This window comes from Mesoplodon bidens (genome assembly GCF_964165515.1).
Source record: "Mesoplodon bidens genome assembly, chromosome: 12".
NCBI classification, from domain to species: Eukaryota; Metazoa; Chordata; class Mammalia; order Artiodactyla; family Ziphiidae; genus Mesoplodon; species Mesoplodon bidens.
In genome coordinates, this window is record NC_138168.1 from 34,397,191 (window position 1) to 34,414,319 (window position 17,129).

The 17,129-nt window shown below is 34.2% G+C and overlaps 1 protein-coding gene across 3 annotated transcripts in view; it reads left to right on the forward strand.

Moving 5' to 3' along the window:
* LOC308625846 (uncharacterized protein) overlaps window positions 1-17,129 on the forward strand; it is an 805,208-nt gene that overhangs the window by 676,913 nt on the left and 111,166 nt on the right. Inside the window, exon 10 of one of the 3 annotated variants that reach the window (XM_081250422.1) lies at window positions 2,156-2,216. The exons of the other annotated variants lie outside the window; for them this stretch is intronic. The gene's annotated coding sequence lies outside the window, so the exon portion shown is untranslated. The remainder of the gene's footprint in view (window positions 1-2,155; window positions 2,217-17,129) is intronic. 3 annotated transcript variants of the gene reach the window in all.

The following is a 17,129-nucleotide window of genomic DNA, read 5'->3' on the forward strand; positions in this document are numbered from 1 at the left end:
GTTTTAACAAGGGCCAATGGCTTAACCCAAAGGATTGATCTGGGACCCTTTGACAGGTCAGTGCATGGGTATCAAGGCCATCTATCTCTCAAATCTCATTAGCAAAGCATTTCTTAAACAAGGCTATGCAAAGAGGGAGAAGAAAAGCAACCTTGAGAGAGAGAGAGAGAGAGAGAGAGAGAGAGAGACTGTGTGTGTGTGTGTGTGCATGAACTTACAAGAAAGAATCTTTCTTTTATACTCACACACTCAATATCTTCATGCAGATTCCCTTCTATTCTCTACCTGAAGGTAAACACTTGAGTTGAGTTGAGTCATTCATATTTCTATGTAGTTTAGTTTACTCTTTTGCCATTGCTATGTGAAAATGGTGAGTTTTGATAAGACATCAGAGAGAAGAAAGTATTTTTTTTAAAGTCCAGGCCAAGTCTGGGTGAGTAATTTGGGAAACTTGGGCCTCAGCGAAGTGCCAGGTGCTTGAAGGGTGAAGCATGGCTCCATCTCCATGACGAGGAGACAGTTTGATGTGGTGAAAGATATCAGATTCGGCCCCACAGTCATGAGTTGCAGCTCTTTCTTGGCTTTGCCTTACTCTGGGATTTTTGGCAAGCTGTTTAGCTTGTCTAAATCTCAGATAATATTTATAATTTGGGGATATTAACATATGTCTCAACTGTTTTGAAAAGGATTATATGAGGTGTTGTATTAAAAATCCTTGCCACTCACCTGGCACAGAGTAGGCCTTCAATAAATAAGAGTTTCCACATCTTTAATACCCTGAAGGTAAAAAATTACATTGCTTTGCCATGATCTATCAAGATGCTAAAGCACTGCAGTATCTATAAATCTAATTTCTAAAATTTGAATTAGATTTCCAATATAAAATCTCTTGAAACAGGATAAGTGGGTAGTGTTTACGATTCAGATTTCTTAAAAGCGCATAAAAAGTTTAAGAAATACCTTCATAGAAAACAATAAACTATTAGTGAAAAAAGAAAAATTGTGGAAATGGCACTCTTTCTTATATTCTAGGTGTAATAGCCATCACAGCTGAATTGGTAATTTTATTTTTCTTATGAAAGATTTGCTGCTTTATTCTTACCTCTGGAAAAATATTCTATTATCTTCACCAAATGAATCAACTATAGGTTTTTATTTTTTAATCTTAGATCTTTTAATTGTAAAATATTATCACTTTTATTCTTAATAACCTAATAACTATTATTGGTCTGCGATTGTTCTCTGCTGGATTAAAATCCTAATGTGACACAATAAAATATTTCCTCCTCTGGTTTCAACCACCTGTTAAGATAATCATTATATACTGTTGGTCAGTTTATTTAATGTTATTGAGATGATTTATTATACATGTTATAACTTCTCTTATATTTACTCTCCAATAATACTTTGATATTAGTAATTGTTATTGGAATTTACACAGTAACATTATTTAAGAAGCAGAGAGAAATATGTACATTAGCTTCCCAGTAAAGTAAACTTTAATTGAAAATTTGGGGTTTATATTATTTTTGTTCAAAGATGAAAATTAATTACAGTGTTCTGTAGGAAAATTTACTGTATTCTGTATATAACTAAACTGGCCATTAGAAACCAAACCTATTTGTTTTCTGCGTCTCACACTGACAATTACAAAATGACATAAATTCTGGATTTATTTAAAATACATAATATATATTCCTCTTCTGTTAAGATTATCTGTGTTATAACTGGAGGTGTGTCCACAAATGCAAACTTATAAATCAAAGAAATGGCGATTTTCCCAAGTAAAAACAACAGTAAAAGGCAATTGGCTGAAATTTCTTTTAAACATATGAAGGAATCACATTATAGCTTTGCTTAAAGACTATTAGTTTCTGTTTATGGTGTTGTAGAAAGTCTAAGCTTCTTTAACAGAAAACAGTCTTTTACAAAAGTATCTAATCCTATCCTAGCACTGGTTGCTAGGAGAACATTTGATGCAAATTAATCAGTAAACATCTAGCAGCCAGCTACCTAAGGAGATGGGGAAGGGGAGAGACTTTGAAGCTGGACAGCAGGGAAACCGCTGATGGGAAAATGACTGTCGAGGGTTTTTTATACACACCAGCAGCATCACACTGTGATATGAATTTTTTTCCCTTTTTCGTTCTTGTAGGTAAGGAGGGGAAAAGAAAGCAGGAAAAACTGAAAAGATAAATGGGGTCTTCCCAGTGAAGGTGAGCTTGATTGTTTTCTATTGAACTTTGGCAACAGCAAGGATTAGATTAATTAATGACTAATAACAAATGAAAATTAGTGAGAATGGAGTAGGGTACTTAGTCCTCCCTAGATATTTGTATTTAAATTTTACTCTGCATCCATCATGTGTCCTATTTGCAAATAATGTTTCTATAAACGACAACAACAACAGAACAGTTTGAGTGTGAAAAAGAATCTCCTTCACCTAAAATTTCATCTGGGACAAGATCCTAGGATATTTTAGAGAGAATAAAGGATAAATATCTAGCCATTTTAAAATGAAAACTATGCTTTAAAATATCAACAAAATGAGAAATAAATTTGCTTTCTTAAATTTTAATGGAATTTAGGTGTGTCCCACAGAGAGATTTTTGTCATTGATCAATATTCATATCTGTAGAAGAAAAGTATCAGTCTTAGTAGAGCTGAAGAAGTTTACACACCAGGAAATTGTTATCTTGGTTTACTGTACCTGGATTAATTCCTAACCTTTAGTCTTTTCAAGCAGTTTTTTTTTTTTGGTTTTATTTTGTTTTGTTCTGTTTTTACTACTGAAGAAAACCAAAAATTGGAATTCAATTTATAGAATTTTCATTTTGTAATGAATATGAGAACATAGATTATTTATGTTTAGAAATGATTATCTATGGGACTATATAAATACATAATATCCTACAAAATCTGCAAAGGAAGTAACAATGAAAAATATGTTTATTAGTTTTACATAAACCTATTCAACTATCTTTTTAAAATAGGAACAAATTTGGTGTGGTTAGAGAGTTTATTATTTTGACTAAAAATAAATCTTTTTAATTTTTCTATAATAAGAAAGCTAACTTTATTTATATCATTTCTCTTTTAAATGATTTATACATACACATATTAAAATCATGCCATGTATTTCAATCATAATCCAAGGTTAAAAGTCATGAATTCTGCTCAGAATTTTGCTACACATGGTACTTGATCTAAGATCTACAATGTTGACTAAGATTATCTATTTTCTCTTCTGTACAAAATTGTGAAGTGTTCAATAGGTTTAACTTTATGCTTCACTTTTAAATTATCTGGCAATGACATATAGAATATTATCTTATTTCCCTTCTTTCATTCTTTCCTATGTATGGCTCAGGATAAATAAATCAACCAATATACAGAGCACAAAAAAATAAAATGGTTGCTAGGGGCTATGGACCTCAAAGTGAGAAATTAGGCCCTGACCTCAAAGATATTACCATCTGCTTTCAGAGTTAAAATTAAAACAAATACAAGAAACAATAAGTCAAGATGATACATTTTTGAGGTGGATTATGTTCTAGAGAAGAATGGAAACAAAGTTTAGCAACATCTATAGGAACCAGGGTAGGCTCCACAGAAGGGATGAACTTGAGTGGAAGCTGAAGAATGAGGGGGAGTTGGAGGCACCCAGAGAGCCTTAGAGTTACAATATGTTGTACAATTAAGTGTTGAATAAACAACTAATATCGACTTATCTACCTTTGCAAATGATATTTAAAATGATATTTTTTGCAAATAATATTAAACGTATTCAGTTTTTGGTATAATCAGATAGCATATTCTCTCATGGAGCTCCACACAAGAAAAATTAGCTAGGTAATTATTGTTTGTGATTAGTAAAAATATAATTAATATATGTTAAAATACATTAATTTTATATGTAGCAAGGTCCAGGGTTATGGAAGAGCTATCTACACAGACACAAATAGTTTGGAACAAAGGTAATTTAATTAAGGGATTTTTTTGTATTCCTTTATTGAATAGCTATTTACCTGAATTGATTTGTTTTCAAAATAAACAATGTTATTACTATTGTTTCAAAACACTTGCATGAAAAGATATAGAAAATAGAAAAAGTATAACATCCAACAAAAATATCAGATAAAAATATTAAACTAAAATTCTTCAATACCAACATATTAATGTCTTGATAATATAGTGAATCTATATATACAGTGTAAGTGGAACATTGATTTTACTTATTCTTTTTCTAAGGGAAATGTAGATCACCTTAGTGCTCTAAATTCTCTTATATTAGATCATGTGAAAGAGGCCCATACTGAGTGGTTATAATTTGGTTCTAATAATAATCGGTTACATAAAAGTTGTCCGTCTGAATGCTTATAATGACCATGTAAAGCACATCTTTATTTTAGTGCAAACTTCTGCATGCTGGTTTACCTCACATGTACTACTTCAATTTTTCCAAACCCAAACTTCCGTATATTTACCCTTCCTCAGGCGCATCTCACAGTAGTCAGTGATATCACGTTTTACCCAGGTGTGCAAGACAGGCTCTTGGGCATCACACTTGTCCATCATCTCTGAGAGCCATTTGATCTCCCATTTCTATTACATAGACTCTTTGTACTCTTCCCACAACTGCTCTGATTTCAAGCCTGTGATGGTTAGTTTTATGTGTCAATTTGACTGGGCCAAGGGGTGCCCCGGACATCCCGGACATTTGGTTAAACAGTTTTCTGGGTGTGTCTGTGAGAGTGTTCCTGGATGAAATTAACACTGAATCAGTAGACTGAGTGAAACAGATTTCCATCCCTAGTGCGGGTGGGCCTTATTCAATGTTGGAAGCCAGAATACAACAAAAAGTCTGATCCTCCCAAGAGTAAGAAGGAATTTTTCCTGCCTAGCTGCCTTCAAACTAACATTGTTTGTTTGTTTGTTTGTTTTTTCCTGCCTTTGGACTCAAACTGAAACATAGTCTCTTTCCAAGTCTCAAGTCTACCGGCCTTTGAACCGGAACTACACCATAGGCTCTCCTGAGTCTCCAGTTTGCCAACTGCAGATTATATCCTATTGGTTCAGTTTCTCTGGAGAACTCTGACTAATACAAAGTCCTTGGCACTTCTCTTCTTGGATTTTGTAGTATTCTCTTAATTGCTCTCCATTTTCTCACCCTTCCCATATGTCTAACATACACCCGCCATACTTACGTTTCTCAAATGTAAATCTCTCAGGCCTTTCCTAGATTAAAATTCTTCTTGGCTCCTCATCCACTTCAAGATAAAATACAACTGCTAGCATATCAAATAAAGCACCTCAGTGACCCAGGCCAGCCTTGTTATTTCCCTTCCTTCCAGCAAAACTGAAAAAGTTCCAGTTTCCTGAACTGAGCTGCCCAACATCTTAACATGTTCTACTTGGTCTACCTATACTGTCACTTTTTTCACTTCTCCATTGTCCACTGTCTAATTCCTATGCTTCCTTAACACTTGGCTCATGTTGTATTTCCTTCTAGAAGCCTCCTATTAGTTCCTTCTCCTCCCGTCTCTTTGATTTCCTCTTTTATAGCATGGGGTTGTAATAGTAGATTGTTCACACCTCTATTTCAGAGAAATGATAAAATCCTTGAAGCGAGGAATCTTATCAGATCATTTTACTCAGTGCCCAGCACAGAACAGAGCATATAGTAGGCATTCACTAAAGTTTTGATGAGTAAGAGAATGAATGAACCTCACTCATATCAATTAAATTCATTTTTAACACACACTTTCATATTTAACATAGACAAGGCATTTCAGAAATTCACCTTGTTCTGAATTTAGTTCTCTCTATATTTTTTATATTCTTTATTTACCCTGTCACATCCACCCCACTCTGTGCCTCCAGAGACTGACATTTATGAACTTTATTAATGGGCTCCCCTGTTCTCTGGCTTAAGATTGGGTTCAACCAATAGTAGATACAGGCAAAAGATTAAAGGGTGGGAGTGGAGGGAGGCTGGGGTTTTATTCCCATGACACTCTCCGCAACGTGACAGTAGATGCATTCCTCTCCCCCAAATCTCTGTGGTCTATTACCTGCTTCCTCCCATTGCCCTTCAGACTTGGGGTGGCAACAAATCCCCACTATTAGCCTGAGAGTACTTAACTTTCTATTTCTAGTTTCATTAAGCTTCTTAAACTTTTCTCAATTAATTTATTGGACAGGGTCACCAGCTTCCTGCCAGGAGTATGACTAATGCAATACAAAGCCTTCCCCCCCCCACCTCTAATCTATTTTAAGAATCTAACATGATAGCACAGTAACTCCACCAACCAGGTCATATGTTGGACTCATCAAACCCATTAAATATTCTAGAAACTATACAGTAGGCCAAACCATACCATGATGGGGAATCTAGTATTTTTATTTTTTTAAGGTAACTAAAAGAATCTTACAGCTTTAAAATGCTTTTCAGTTTAAAAGGTGGTTTCAAATTCATTGTCTCATTTCATCATATCATGTGTAAATATCTTACTGGCAAACAGTGGAAACACTCAAATATACAGCTTTGAAAGGCTTATTTCAATATTTAAGCTTTAAAACAGAACTTAAACTAAAATTATATTCTTGTTAAAAAATAGTCATTTTCATCAGTGAAATAAAAATAAGATTTTACCCCAACTCAGTAGTCAATTATAACTCATGTCTCATTTGTGCCTAAGTGATTCCCTCCATTAGGGAGTTGGAGGCCAGATTAACTCAAGACTGCCAGGGCATTTTACCACACCACTGGGTGTGCTCCACTCATGCTCTTTTGCCCACAGTAAATGTAATACTTGGAAAAACAGTGTTCTCTTGAATGCTGTAGACAGTATGTATAAGCCTATAGTCCAAAAAGCATCACCAGATCTGTGTTTTGTAGATGCTGCATTGTGGTGCCTGCCAGCTGGGGAAAGCTCTAGAGCTCTTCATTGTCTTCCCCAGAAGGAAAGCACTACATGCTCCCTTGTTCCTCCAGAGTTGTTATCCTTCTCCATGTCGAACTCCCAGGAAATCACTGAAGCACCCAGCGTAGTCTGGCTCATGATGTAACTGGTGGTGCAATACTCCTTTTTTCTGCCTTTTTCCATTTTGATGAAAAATATAAATATGATATACAAAGACTTAAGAAAAAGAGGATGGATACGCTTTCATGATCAAACACTTTTGAAAAAGGAGAAACTTTGTTTCTGGGAAATTCATGCAAACAAACTAGCACAATCTTCAAGGATCTTAAATTCCAGAGGTCAAATTATCTTATTCATTTAAGGTAAAAGGACTGATTAGGTTGCCCATGAAAGCTACTATTCCAGAAGCTACTTTTAAAGGGTTTAAAATTCCAGATGATTCTTGTAGAGGCAACTGAGTTTTCTGAGAGCTTCTTCAGTTTTATATTACATGTGTAGAGTGTACTTGAAAAACACCCCCGAATAGATTCTTTAATTTTTTTAATATAATGCCTTGTATACATCTGGTAGGGTATCCAAAAGACACTCTTTTTAAGTATGTCATTTAAGTTTGATAAAAATGCACAGAGAGATTGGTCTCCAGACTGTATCAATGTACATAGCACTTTTGATGCTTGCCTAGTCCTGTGCCCATATAAACTAATAGAACAGAGTCAGCAGAACACAAAGCAAATTTAATGCATAAGCTCTGCCCCTTTTTAACTTCAAATCTAGATTGAGACTCTGTCGTGTCCAGAAAGGCCCCAGATGCAAAGTCAAGTATAGTGACTGGATTTTCCCCCAGGCCCTGTTAATTTCACAAAGAAAAATTGCAGGATGAATTAGACAACTATATGCACCCAGTAAAAATTTCTGCAAGTACATGAACATTTCAGTTCTCATTTCAATTTAAACAACTGATTAATCAGATAGTTAAAAGTGTATTATCAACAATGAGTTCTGTATATTGTAATCAGATCCAAACTAGGAGTGTTTCAAGGGAAAGACTGAGCCATGGAGGCAGGCCCCCAAGGGTGTTTCAGGTCAGTAACCGTCAGGGGTGATATTCATGTATTTACTGACCCCCCCTCCAACCTCAGTGGTATCAGTACATCCTGGCTGATTTTTGGTTTTAGCATCAGAGGAAGTTTTTAATGGAGGCAACCAAATCCTAACTGAGGCAAGAGATCCTCAGGGAGTGCACAGAAACCTGATGAGTGGGAAATCCAACAAGAAGGACACAGTAAGTCAGGCCTGTTACCATATTTGCCAAGGCATCATAGCATTCTATGATGGAAGCACTCAAAAGCACCAATATAGGGATAAAAGCAAAGCAGAACAAATAGAAAAGAACAAGATACTATAAGGTATACTCTATATGAAGTTTAAGTGCAATAGAAGCTATAAAATGAGGAGAGGCATCAATCATATTTTCAATTTCCAAAACAATGCCAAGAGCTTCAGTTTACTTTGAAGCCTAATTCAGGATAAATTGATTATCATCTGGGAAAGAAGAAATTTTCCATGTACTTCCATAACCCTAACATTTTTAGCAGAATATCTTTCCAGAACTTTAGTGATTGGTAATTGCATAAAAAGACAGAGGTAAGACTAGGTACAGGGCTCACCAACAACTGGATCCTCAGGGAAGCCAGGATCTTTTGAGGATATAAAGCATAGAATTCAAGGATCATAGTTAAATTGGCAGAGACATGAAGGTGAGTCTTCAAGCAATGGAAGCTGTGTGTTTCTGGGAGGTTCTCAGCAGGTTGAAGCAGGACTCCAGCACATGGTTTCTCTGGGTGAACAGGCAGGGTAAAGCAAGTTGGCAAAACCCTCAACAAAAGGAGTGGAGTCAGGAAAGGTGAAAGCCATGTGGCTGCCCTCAGGTTGATATGGCTAGGGATGGATAGAAGTTGAGGATTTGGCTAAGGACCTTGTACCAGATTCTCTTACAGGATCCAGCCCAGAGTAGGTGATCAGTTTGTTGAGTGGAGGAATCATATCTAGCAAAGTATGTGCTCTTTGATTCTTTTCTAAGAGTAAAACTCACTCTTTAAGATTTTTTAAGACTTCCTTGATTAGACTAAAAGCACACATGCCTCACTCCTTAGGGAAAATTCCTTCTGGCCCAAGTATCTTACCAACCCTCCTTAGGAAAGGGTTCATTGCTCTATCCAAATGCTGATGCACAGTAAGGGTAAAATATACACTGAATTTTGAATACTGTATAGAAAAAAAAAGAATGTTAAATATCTTAATAGTTTTCATATTTATTTCATGTTGAAATCAAATTTTTAATATACTGAGTTAAATAAAATATATTGTAAAAATTTTTTAAAAAAAGCAATGGGACATTGTACTAAATAAGAAACGAAGCTCTTTCAGCAATGGAATATGATTCTGTTTCCCAGAGCTTACAAAGGAAACGTGTTTCTTTTCGTATTTCAACATATTTATTTACTTTTAAAAATTTTATTACCTGTGAAGAAGTCTTATGATAGCATCTGTCTTAACATCATGTAGCCAACAATTCACAGTTCATAAATAATCTAGAAGAGAGGTCGCAAACATTTTCTATAAAGGACCAGAGAGTAAATTTGGGGGCCGTTGTGGGACATACAATCTCTGTGGCAACTATTGAGTTCTGCCTTTGTAGCCTGAAAGCAGCTATAGCTAATACAAAAAAAAAAAAAAAAAAAGAAAAAAGAAAGAAAAGAAAAAAAGAATGGTGTGGTTGTGTTACAAAAAACTTTTATTTACAAAAACCGACTGTGGGCTAGATTTGACCCATGAGCCATTCTTTGCCAATCCCTGCTCTAGAAGATAATACAGAAGTATGGCCTTAAAGATGGAATTCACTATTCTTCGCCTGCCAAATTCCAGCCAGGAATAATGCTCCTTTTCTAGGATTCACCACTCAAATGAGTGTATAAATGAAATTAAATGGTAGTGATATTGTGTTCTTGCATTTCAACCTGGCAACTTCCATAGGAGGGAGAAAAAATTTAGTAATTTATTTCTTATGGTTTTCATACATTAGCTTCTTTTTAATTTCATATAAGAAAAATGCATTCATAGTATAAAATGGAATGGCTAATTTGGAAGATCAGTCAGTATGTAATAGTTATACTGAGATATGCAAAACTAGCTAGATATTTTTTTTTTAGTGGTTACACCCGTTAAGTAGATCAAGGGTGTAGGACAGATGCAGCATTTGACAGATCCTACTCCTGTAGAAGAAAGGAGGGTTTTTAAACTGTACATTACACATTGTCACATTATATAAAGTTATTGCTACATCAGATGACACAGAAGAACTGATATTACATGACCTGATGCAAATTCAAATGGAAAATTTGGAGCATACAAATGGATTAAACACCCTTGAAAATCAGGTAGAGTACAATTCCAAAGGATTTCAGGTCATTCAGAAATGCTATTACCTCCCAGCTAAGAAATGTAGACTGTTTTGTTAGTGATCACACTGAAGCATGAAACTGGGGAGGAAGACTATTAATCGGTCAGTTAAGGTAAGAAATCAGAAATATTATTTTAAGGTGGAATGTTGTGACAAACATGTAGCAAAATGTAAAATTACCTCTCAGAAGAATCTGTGTTTATTTTCAGTCACTATTTACAGTATGGAAAACGTATTATGACTGGAAAATCTCACTTGAAAAGTTCTTAGCCTAAAAACCTCACAGACCTTTTCAGAGTAGGTCTACCATTTTTCATATATGCTACCAAATTCTTCTCGGAAAGCAATTTACATGTCATATAAAATGTACACTTTTTTCTAAAATAGCATTTTACAGTGTTTTAAAAGGCTTTCATTTTTCTAGATATTGCTAAACTACTTATGAACATATAATGGAGGAATGAGTCAACAACTATGTTAAGGCTGGAGTACTTTATAACACTACTTACGCGGTAAATGTTTACTATCCAGCAAGCTCTCTGTTGATTAAAAAGACAGTCTTGATTGTAGTAGATGGTTGTCTGTCAGAAGAATTAAGCTCCTTCTTTTTTAAAAATATTTTGAATACATGTCCGATTACTTAATTGAAACCACTCTCTTTGATTTCCCTTAAGAAAAGTATTGCTTGATTCTTCTCATCCCTTCAGGTATTTTTTTTTAAATAAAGAGATCATTATTTGATATTTAAAATGGAATATCAGGCAAATGAAGCCAATAATTGAAGATTTATTACTTAGTATATCTTATATAACCATATGTCATATGTATTAGAATTGCTTATAATAAAAGGTATTTACCTTGGGAAATTACAAACATCTAAATTTTGAAATGTAATGCGTAGCCAAGGGATGGTAAAAAATTCAGTAGAAAGTTATAAAATCTTTGCTGTGAAAATTTAAATACTCTGGTGATACTGTAAGAAATGCATTTAACAAGTTAATTTTGGTTGGATTCTTCCTTTACCACATTTGTAGTGCTTACCACCCTTTGTGTCATCACTAGTAGGTAACAGTACTTTGCACTTTGAGGGTGTGGTGCATACTTTGTTCATCTTTTTATTCCTACATATCGCCTAAATACCATAGTCCCCTGGCAAGTCTCTTTCCTGGTGTCATGGGTATGCAATAAATGTATTTTAGAATGAATGAATGAAGTAAAAAGCCAAATCAGCATATAATACTCTCTGTAGGAATGATACCATAATTTTTTATAACTTTTTTATAGTGACTGTTTTTAGATCTTTAATTATCAAATTCACTCACTTGCTAAGTAATACTACTCCAAAATAATGTCACCAGAGAGCGAGTTTAATGTAGTCTAAACTCATGCATGAAACTTATTATGGAATGTCTCAGTTAATAATTCTTAATATACTTAAAATAATTGATCATTTGATTTGCACATTTGTGTATTTCTTAGCTTGTTTAGTGTGTTATTTTTTTAAATGTTTCTGTATTCTAAATATTAAATACATTTCTTTAAAAAGCACATAATGTACTTACCAAATGCTACAAATCAGAAATACATTTTACTTGAAATGAGTATCTATTATTCAAAATAATAGTTGAAATATATAGAGCCTTTATATTTCAAAATATTAACCTTTCACTGAATTGATTAAAAGCAGGTAATATGACTTTGAAGCATTTTGAAAACCTGACTACTGAAAATCAATCAAATTATTTTTGTTGTTTGGTAATGTAAAAACAGTTGCTCCATTTTTCAAAGCCTGTGATTATCCTGTGCACCCTGCCAATGAATAGATTTAGTAGAAACCATAAGCTGTAGAGAAGAATCATTAATAAGAAAGAATCAAAAACAAAGGAAAGTAAGTGGGTTAATTACAGTAAATATGATTTAAGCATCTGTTTAGGCTATCAAGGGAATACAAAAGGGAATTTGAGAGATATTATAATCTAAACCCAAATTGACAAAACTCAAATAAGGGTAAAATTCTCTTCACAGCATAATGAGCATTTATTAAATATTATTTTTACTTAAATGTAGACTTGGAAATGGACAGTAAGCAGTACTTATGCTTTAAAAAAAAAAGTAGTATAAATACCTTACCTAAACCCTCTTTCTATGACAGCTGCCATACAGAATCTATGACAAAATCAAGCTGTACAGATATGACTAAGGACCAAGGTACACAAGTTTAAAAACACTTAAAAGGGTTTTCAGGGCACAAAATGAGGTATTTTCAGTATGATAATTATACATTTTTTAAGTGACATGTTGTATAATACTTTTTTCTTTTACTTTTTTGCTATGCTTTTAAATATTATTGATAGTTGTAGTATTTATGATCAGATACTATAGCCTTTAAAATTTCTTCTTTGTTTTGGATTTAATATTTTCTTTGTGGTCAGTTATCTGATTGGTTCTTTTAAGTATTCCATGGATGTATGAATATTTCATGGACATTCCTTTAATTTGTTTAATCACTTTATTTATTATATGATATAATTACTTAATTTTAACTAGATCTGTCTGATTTCAAAAGATAGTCTTCGTAATATGCATATCTGATTATGTTCTGCTTCCTTTTGAATTACCTTTTTTTAATTTAATTTTATTTATTTTTATACAGCAGGTTCTTATTAGTTATCTATTTTATACACATTAGTGTATATATGTTAATCCCAATCTCCCAATTCATCCCACCACCACCACCACCCCACTTTCCCCCCCTTGGTGTCCATACGTTTGTTCTCTACATCTGTGTCTATTTCTCCTTTTGAACTCTTAGTGGCCTTTCATGCCAACAGAATAAAATCTAAATTTCTCTGTATGATAGAAAAAGCCCTTCACCTCCCTTATTTCTTTCAAACTTCCACTGTGCCTCCGCATCTAACATACTATCAGCTGATCCATACTGGAAAATCTTGTGGTTTCCAAACTTGGCATGCTCCCTCACACTTTTGTAACTTGAAAATACTTTCCCCTGACCTTTAAGTCCCTTTCCTAGTACATCTGTCTCAACTAGTGTCACTATTCAAAACTCATTTTAGTAATAATCTCTGGTTCTCCTCCAATGTATTTGTTTATGTTATAACAGTGCCATTCAATACAGTAGCCACTAGATACATGTAGTGATTTAAATTCAAATTAATTAAATTTACATAAAATTTGAAAATTCATTTCCTCAGTAGTGTCAGTCACATTTCAAGTGCTCAATATCCACGTATAACAAGTCACTACCATACTGGACAACATAGGGAATTCCCAGGTGGCCCAGTGGTTAGGACTCTGCGCTTTTACTGCAGGGGGAATGGGTTTGATTCCTGTTCAGGGAACTAAGATGCCCCAAGCTGCACAATGCGGCCAAAAAAAAAAAAATTGACATAGATATAAAATATTTCCATCATCACTAAAAGTTCTATGGGAGAGCACTGACTTAAAATCTTAATTGTGAAATTGTATTATATATAGTAGTCTTTTTATTTCTCTGTTTCTCAGTCTGGAGATTTCTAAAAGGAAATAACCTAAACCATTGACCTTTAGGCCACATAGTAGGAATGCAGTGTTTTTTCATACATCACATGCCAACATTCATAAACACTTATAAGAGGAAACCACAGTGATCTATAACCAGAGGGATAAGCAAGATTATTAAAGCGCAGAAAACATGCAGAGGAAAAAAGACTTTTTAGTCATGGGAGTAAAACCTTCTCAGCCTAAAACATAGTTAAAATCTGAAGAAAAAAAGACCTAAACTCTTCCATCACAACTGCTACAAAGAGCATGGGGATCTTAAGCAGAGGCTAATTTGTAGAAAACATGGATAGAGAATGATACCTCTTAGGTTTTCAGTATTTTTTTTTTGCAGTAAGCAACAATTAGATATTGAAATAACATTGTTGATCATTTGAATCCTGTGAGACTGAACAATATGAGACATTGTTAGAAATGACTGAAAACTTCCAACATTTAGTATACTATCCATGAGAAGGAATTGACCATTGTGGGCATATATAGTCCCACGTGGGCCATAGGTACAGATGGAAGAACTGGAGTGGAAAGATAAACTTATTATTATTATTACTGATTTCTCATTTTTGAACTGCAAATAAAAATTTATATTCTGTAATGTTCATTCTTTTGAAAAATACTGATGACTATTGCTTCCAATTCCAACCCAATCCATTACTCAAAAGTCATTTTTTCAGTGAAGTTTGTCCTTGCTCACATTATCTAAAAGTTCAAGTTCCACAGTCCATATCTCTTTCTCTCTTTTTCTTCTTCTTATCACCACTTAACATTCTAAATATTGTACATATTTGCCTTGTTTGTTTGCAACCCACAAAAAATTTAAGCATTTGAGTGCAGGTATTTTGGTCAATTTTGTTGACTGTGGTATCACTAGCTCCTAAATGTGTCTGGCACGTAGTAACTACTCCATAAATATTTGTTAAAGGTTGAATGTTCCAGACAGAACTCATTATTTTCTTCCCCTACATATGCTATCTCAAATTGTGGTACTGTAGATATTCTATAGGGTTACTGATCTTAGAAATGCTTTTTCTTAACTTCTCAAGTTCAGTTAATTGCCAAGTTTGACCCATTTTCCCTTCTAAGTTTTTTGACTTTCATATCTACTTCCATTCTCCCTTGTACTACCAGAGAGAGCCTGCTAACTGGCCTCTGTCTCAGGATGCCTTTCTTCAAATAGCACCATCCATACTGCCGTAACTATGAACTTTCTAACATGCAATGCTACTTGTGTCATTCCTTTTCTCAGAACTCTTCAGAGGGATCTCAAACACTTTGGAATAAAGTCCAAACTCCCTATCATTATGCACAAGGCCCTACTTTCTTTTCCATCCTCATCTCCTTCTACTCCTTGTTTGCAAGCACCTGCATAGAGCCTCTTGTTTTACCCCTGGCCTCTCTCGTGCAACAACCTGTCCTTGAATGTCCTCCCACCTTTCACAGAGCTAACCACAGACACTAAGTTTGGATTAGTTAAATATTCTCTAGGAACTTTTTTATAATGTAGTTACCAGTTAATGCGCTGATCTCTTACAGACCATGAGTTCCTTGTGAGGAGAGAGTACATCTTACCTTTATAATTAACACAGTGCTGGGATAGACTAGGAGCACAGAACTGTTGAAAAAAGGATTAAATAATTGAATATCATCCTAAGGGACTGAGAATGTATGTTCACAGGCAGATGCCATTTATATGACAAACCTCTTCGGGAAAATGGCTAATCTATTAGAATTAGAAAAATCATTTCAGATGTTGTTGTGTTCAAATAATACATTAAAAATCTGGGCACAAATGTTAAAATAGCTTTTTTAATAGTTTTTAGTGAGTTTTAGGTCTAGCAGTTTCAGCTTCACTAACATTTATGTTCATGATCTTCCTAAATAACCCTGTCGATTTCCAATACTTTTCACCTTTGGTTTAAAGGAGAACAAGACGTGCCTGTGGTGAATATTTTCAAATTTTCAAATTTTTCTGAACAATGCTTACCTTAACTCGGCATAGAAAGACTAAGCAAAGTCCATCCTCTGTTTATCTTGAGCAATTTCCAGCCACAGGTTTGTGCACAGGATTTATATTCCCAACTGGATTGAACTACTTTCACCTTTATTAAGTGGTTTTGGTGCTGAAATGGTTTTTATTCAAGCTTAAATCCTTTTGTTCTTTATACATTTAAGAGAATTACTTTTGCTTTGAACATTTTCAGGTTCCCATGATTCTTATCTCACTCTATTCTTTGAAAGCTATGAAGCATTATTTACATTTTATTTCACAGAAATTGTTTTTATAAATGTGTAGTTTTGCTTTCACTTTGTCTATCATTTTCATTTCCTATGAACTGACTTTGAAGGCAGAATACGTTGTAGTATTGTGATCATCATTTTGGAAAAAATACATTCCCCAAATTTGGTTATCAAATAACTTCCATACTGTTAGTTTTAACTCAGGAAAAAAAATCAAATCAAATCAAAACAAAACAAAACAAAAACACAAAACCTTTAACAGTTACCCAGAGTTTATAGGTCTACAGCAACTATGAATAAACTGCTAGAGGCAAATTCTTTTCAGCAGAAATTCTGCTCTGCCGTATTTTTTTCCTTAAATTTTTTTCTAAACAAATGTCATAATTATAATCTTTTAATTAATTTGATACTCCATACAGAGGATTCCTAAATGAAGGCGAGTAGCTGTTTTTGCCATGGTGCCCAGAAGGATGCCTCTATTTTGCCAAAAAATTTTCTGTCACTAATGTGAAGCCTGTTGACAAACTGTTGTTTATATGTTGTCAATGTGATGCCAAGTCAATTGTTTCACTACGGGAATCCTGGCTTGGCCCCAGTGGCTGTCTAAATCTTTGTAGACACACAGATACTTTTAGGGAAATAAATTAAAGGTAAAAAACCTCTTTTTATTTGGCTCTTAACTGAAATTTCATGAAAATACGAAAATAACTGGTGATCAAATAACTTTGCAAGAACTGTAATTCTAAAACTTTGACATATGGTTGGCTTTTAATTCCTCTAGCTGTTAATTAAGAGGCAAATTGTACAAGATGGTTAGGTATATATCAACTTGCAAATTTTACCTTTTTTTTTCTTGTCATTAAAAAATAGCAAAGAAGGAGCTTTATTGGTCTTATTTATCCTCTAAATCAGTGGTTGTCAACTGGGGGGAGGGCGTAATTTTGCCC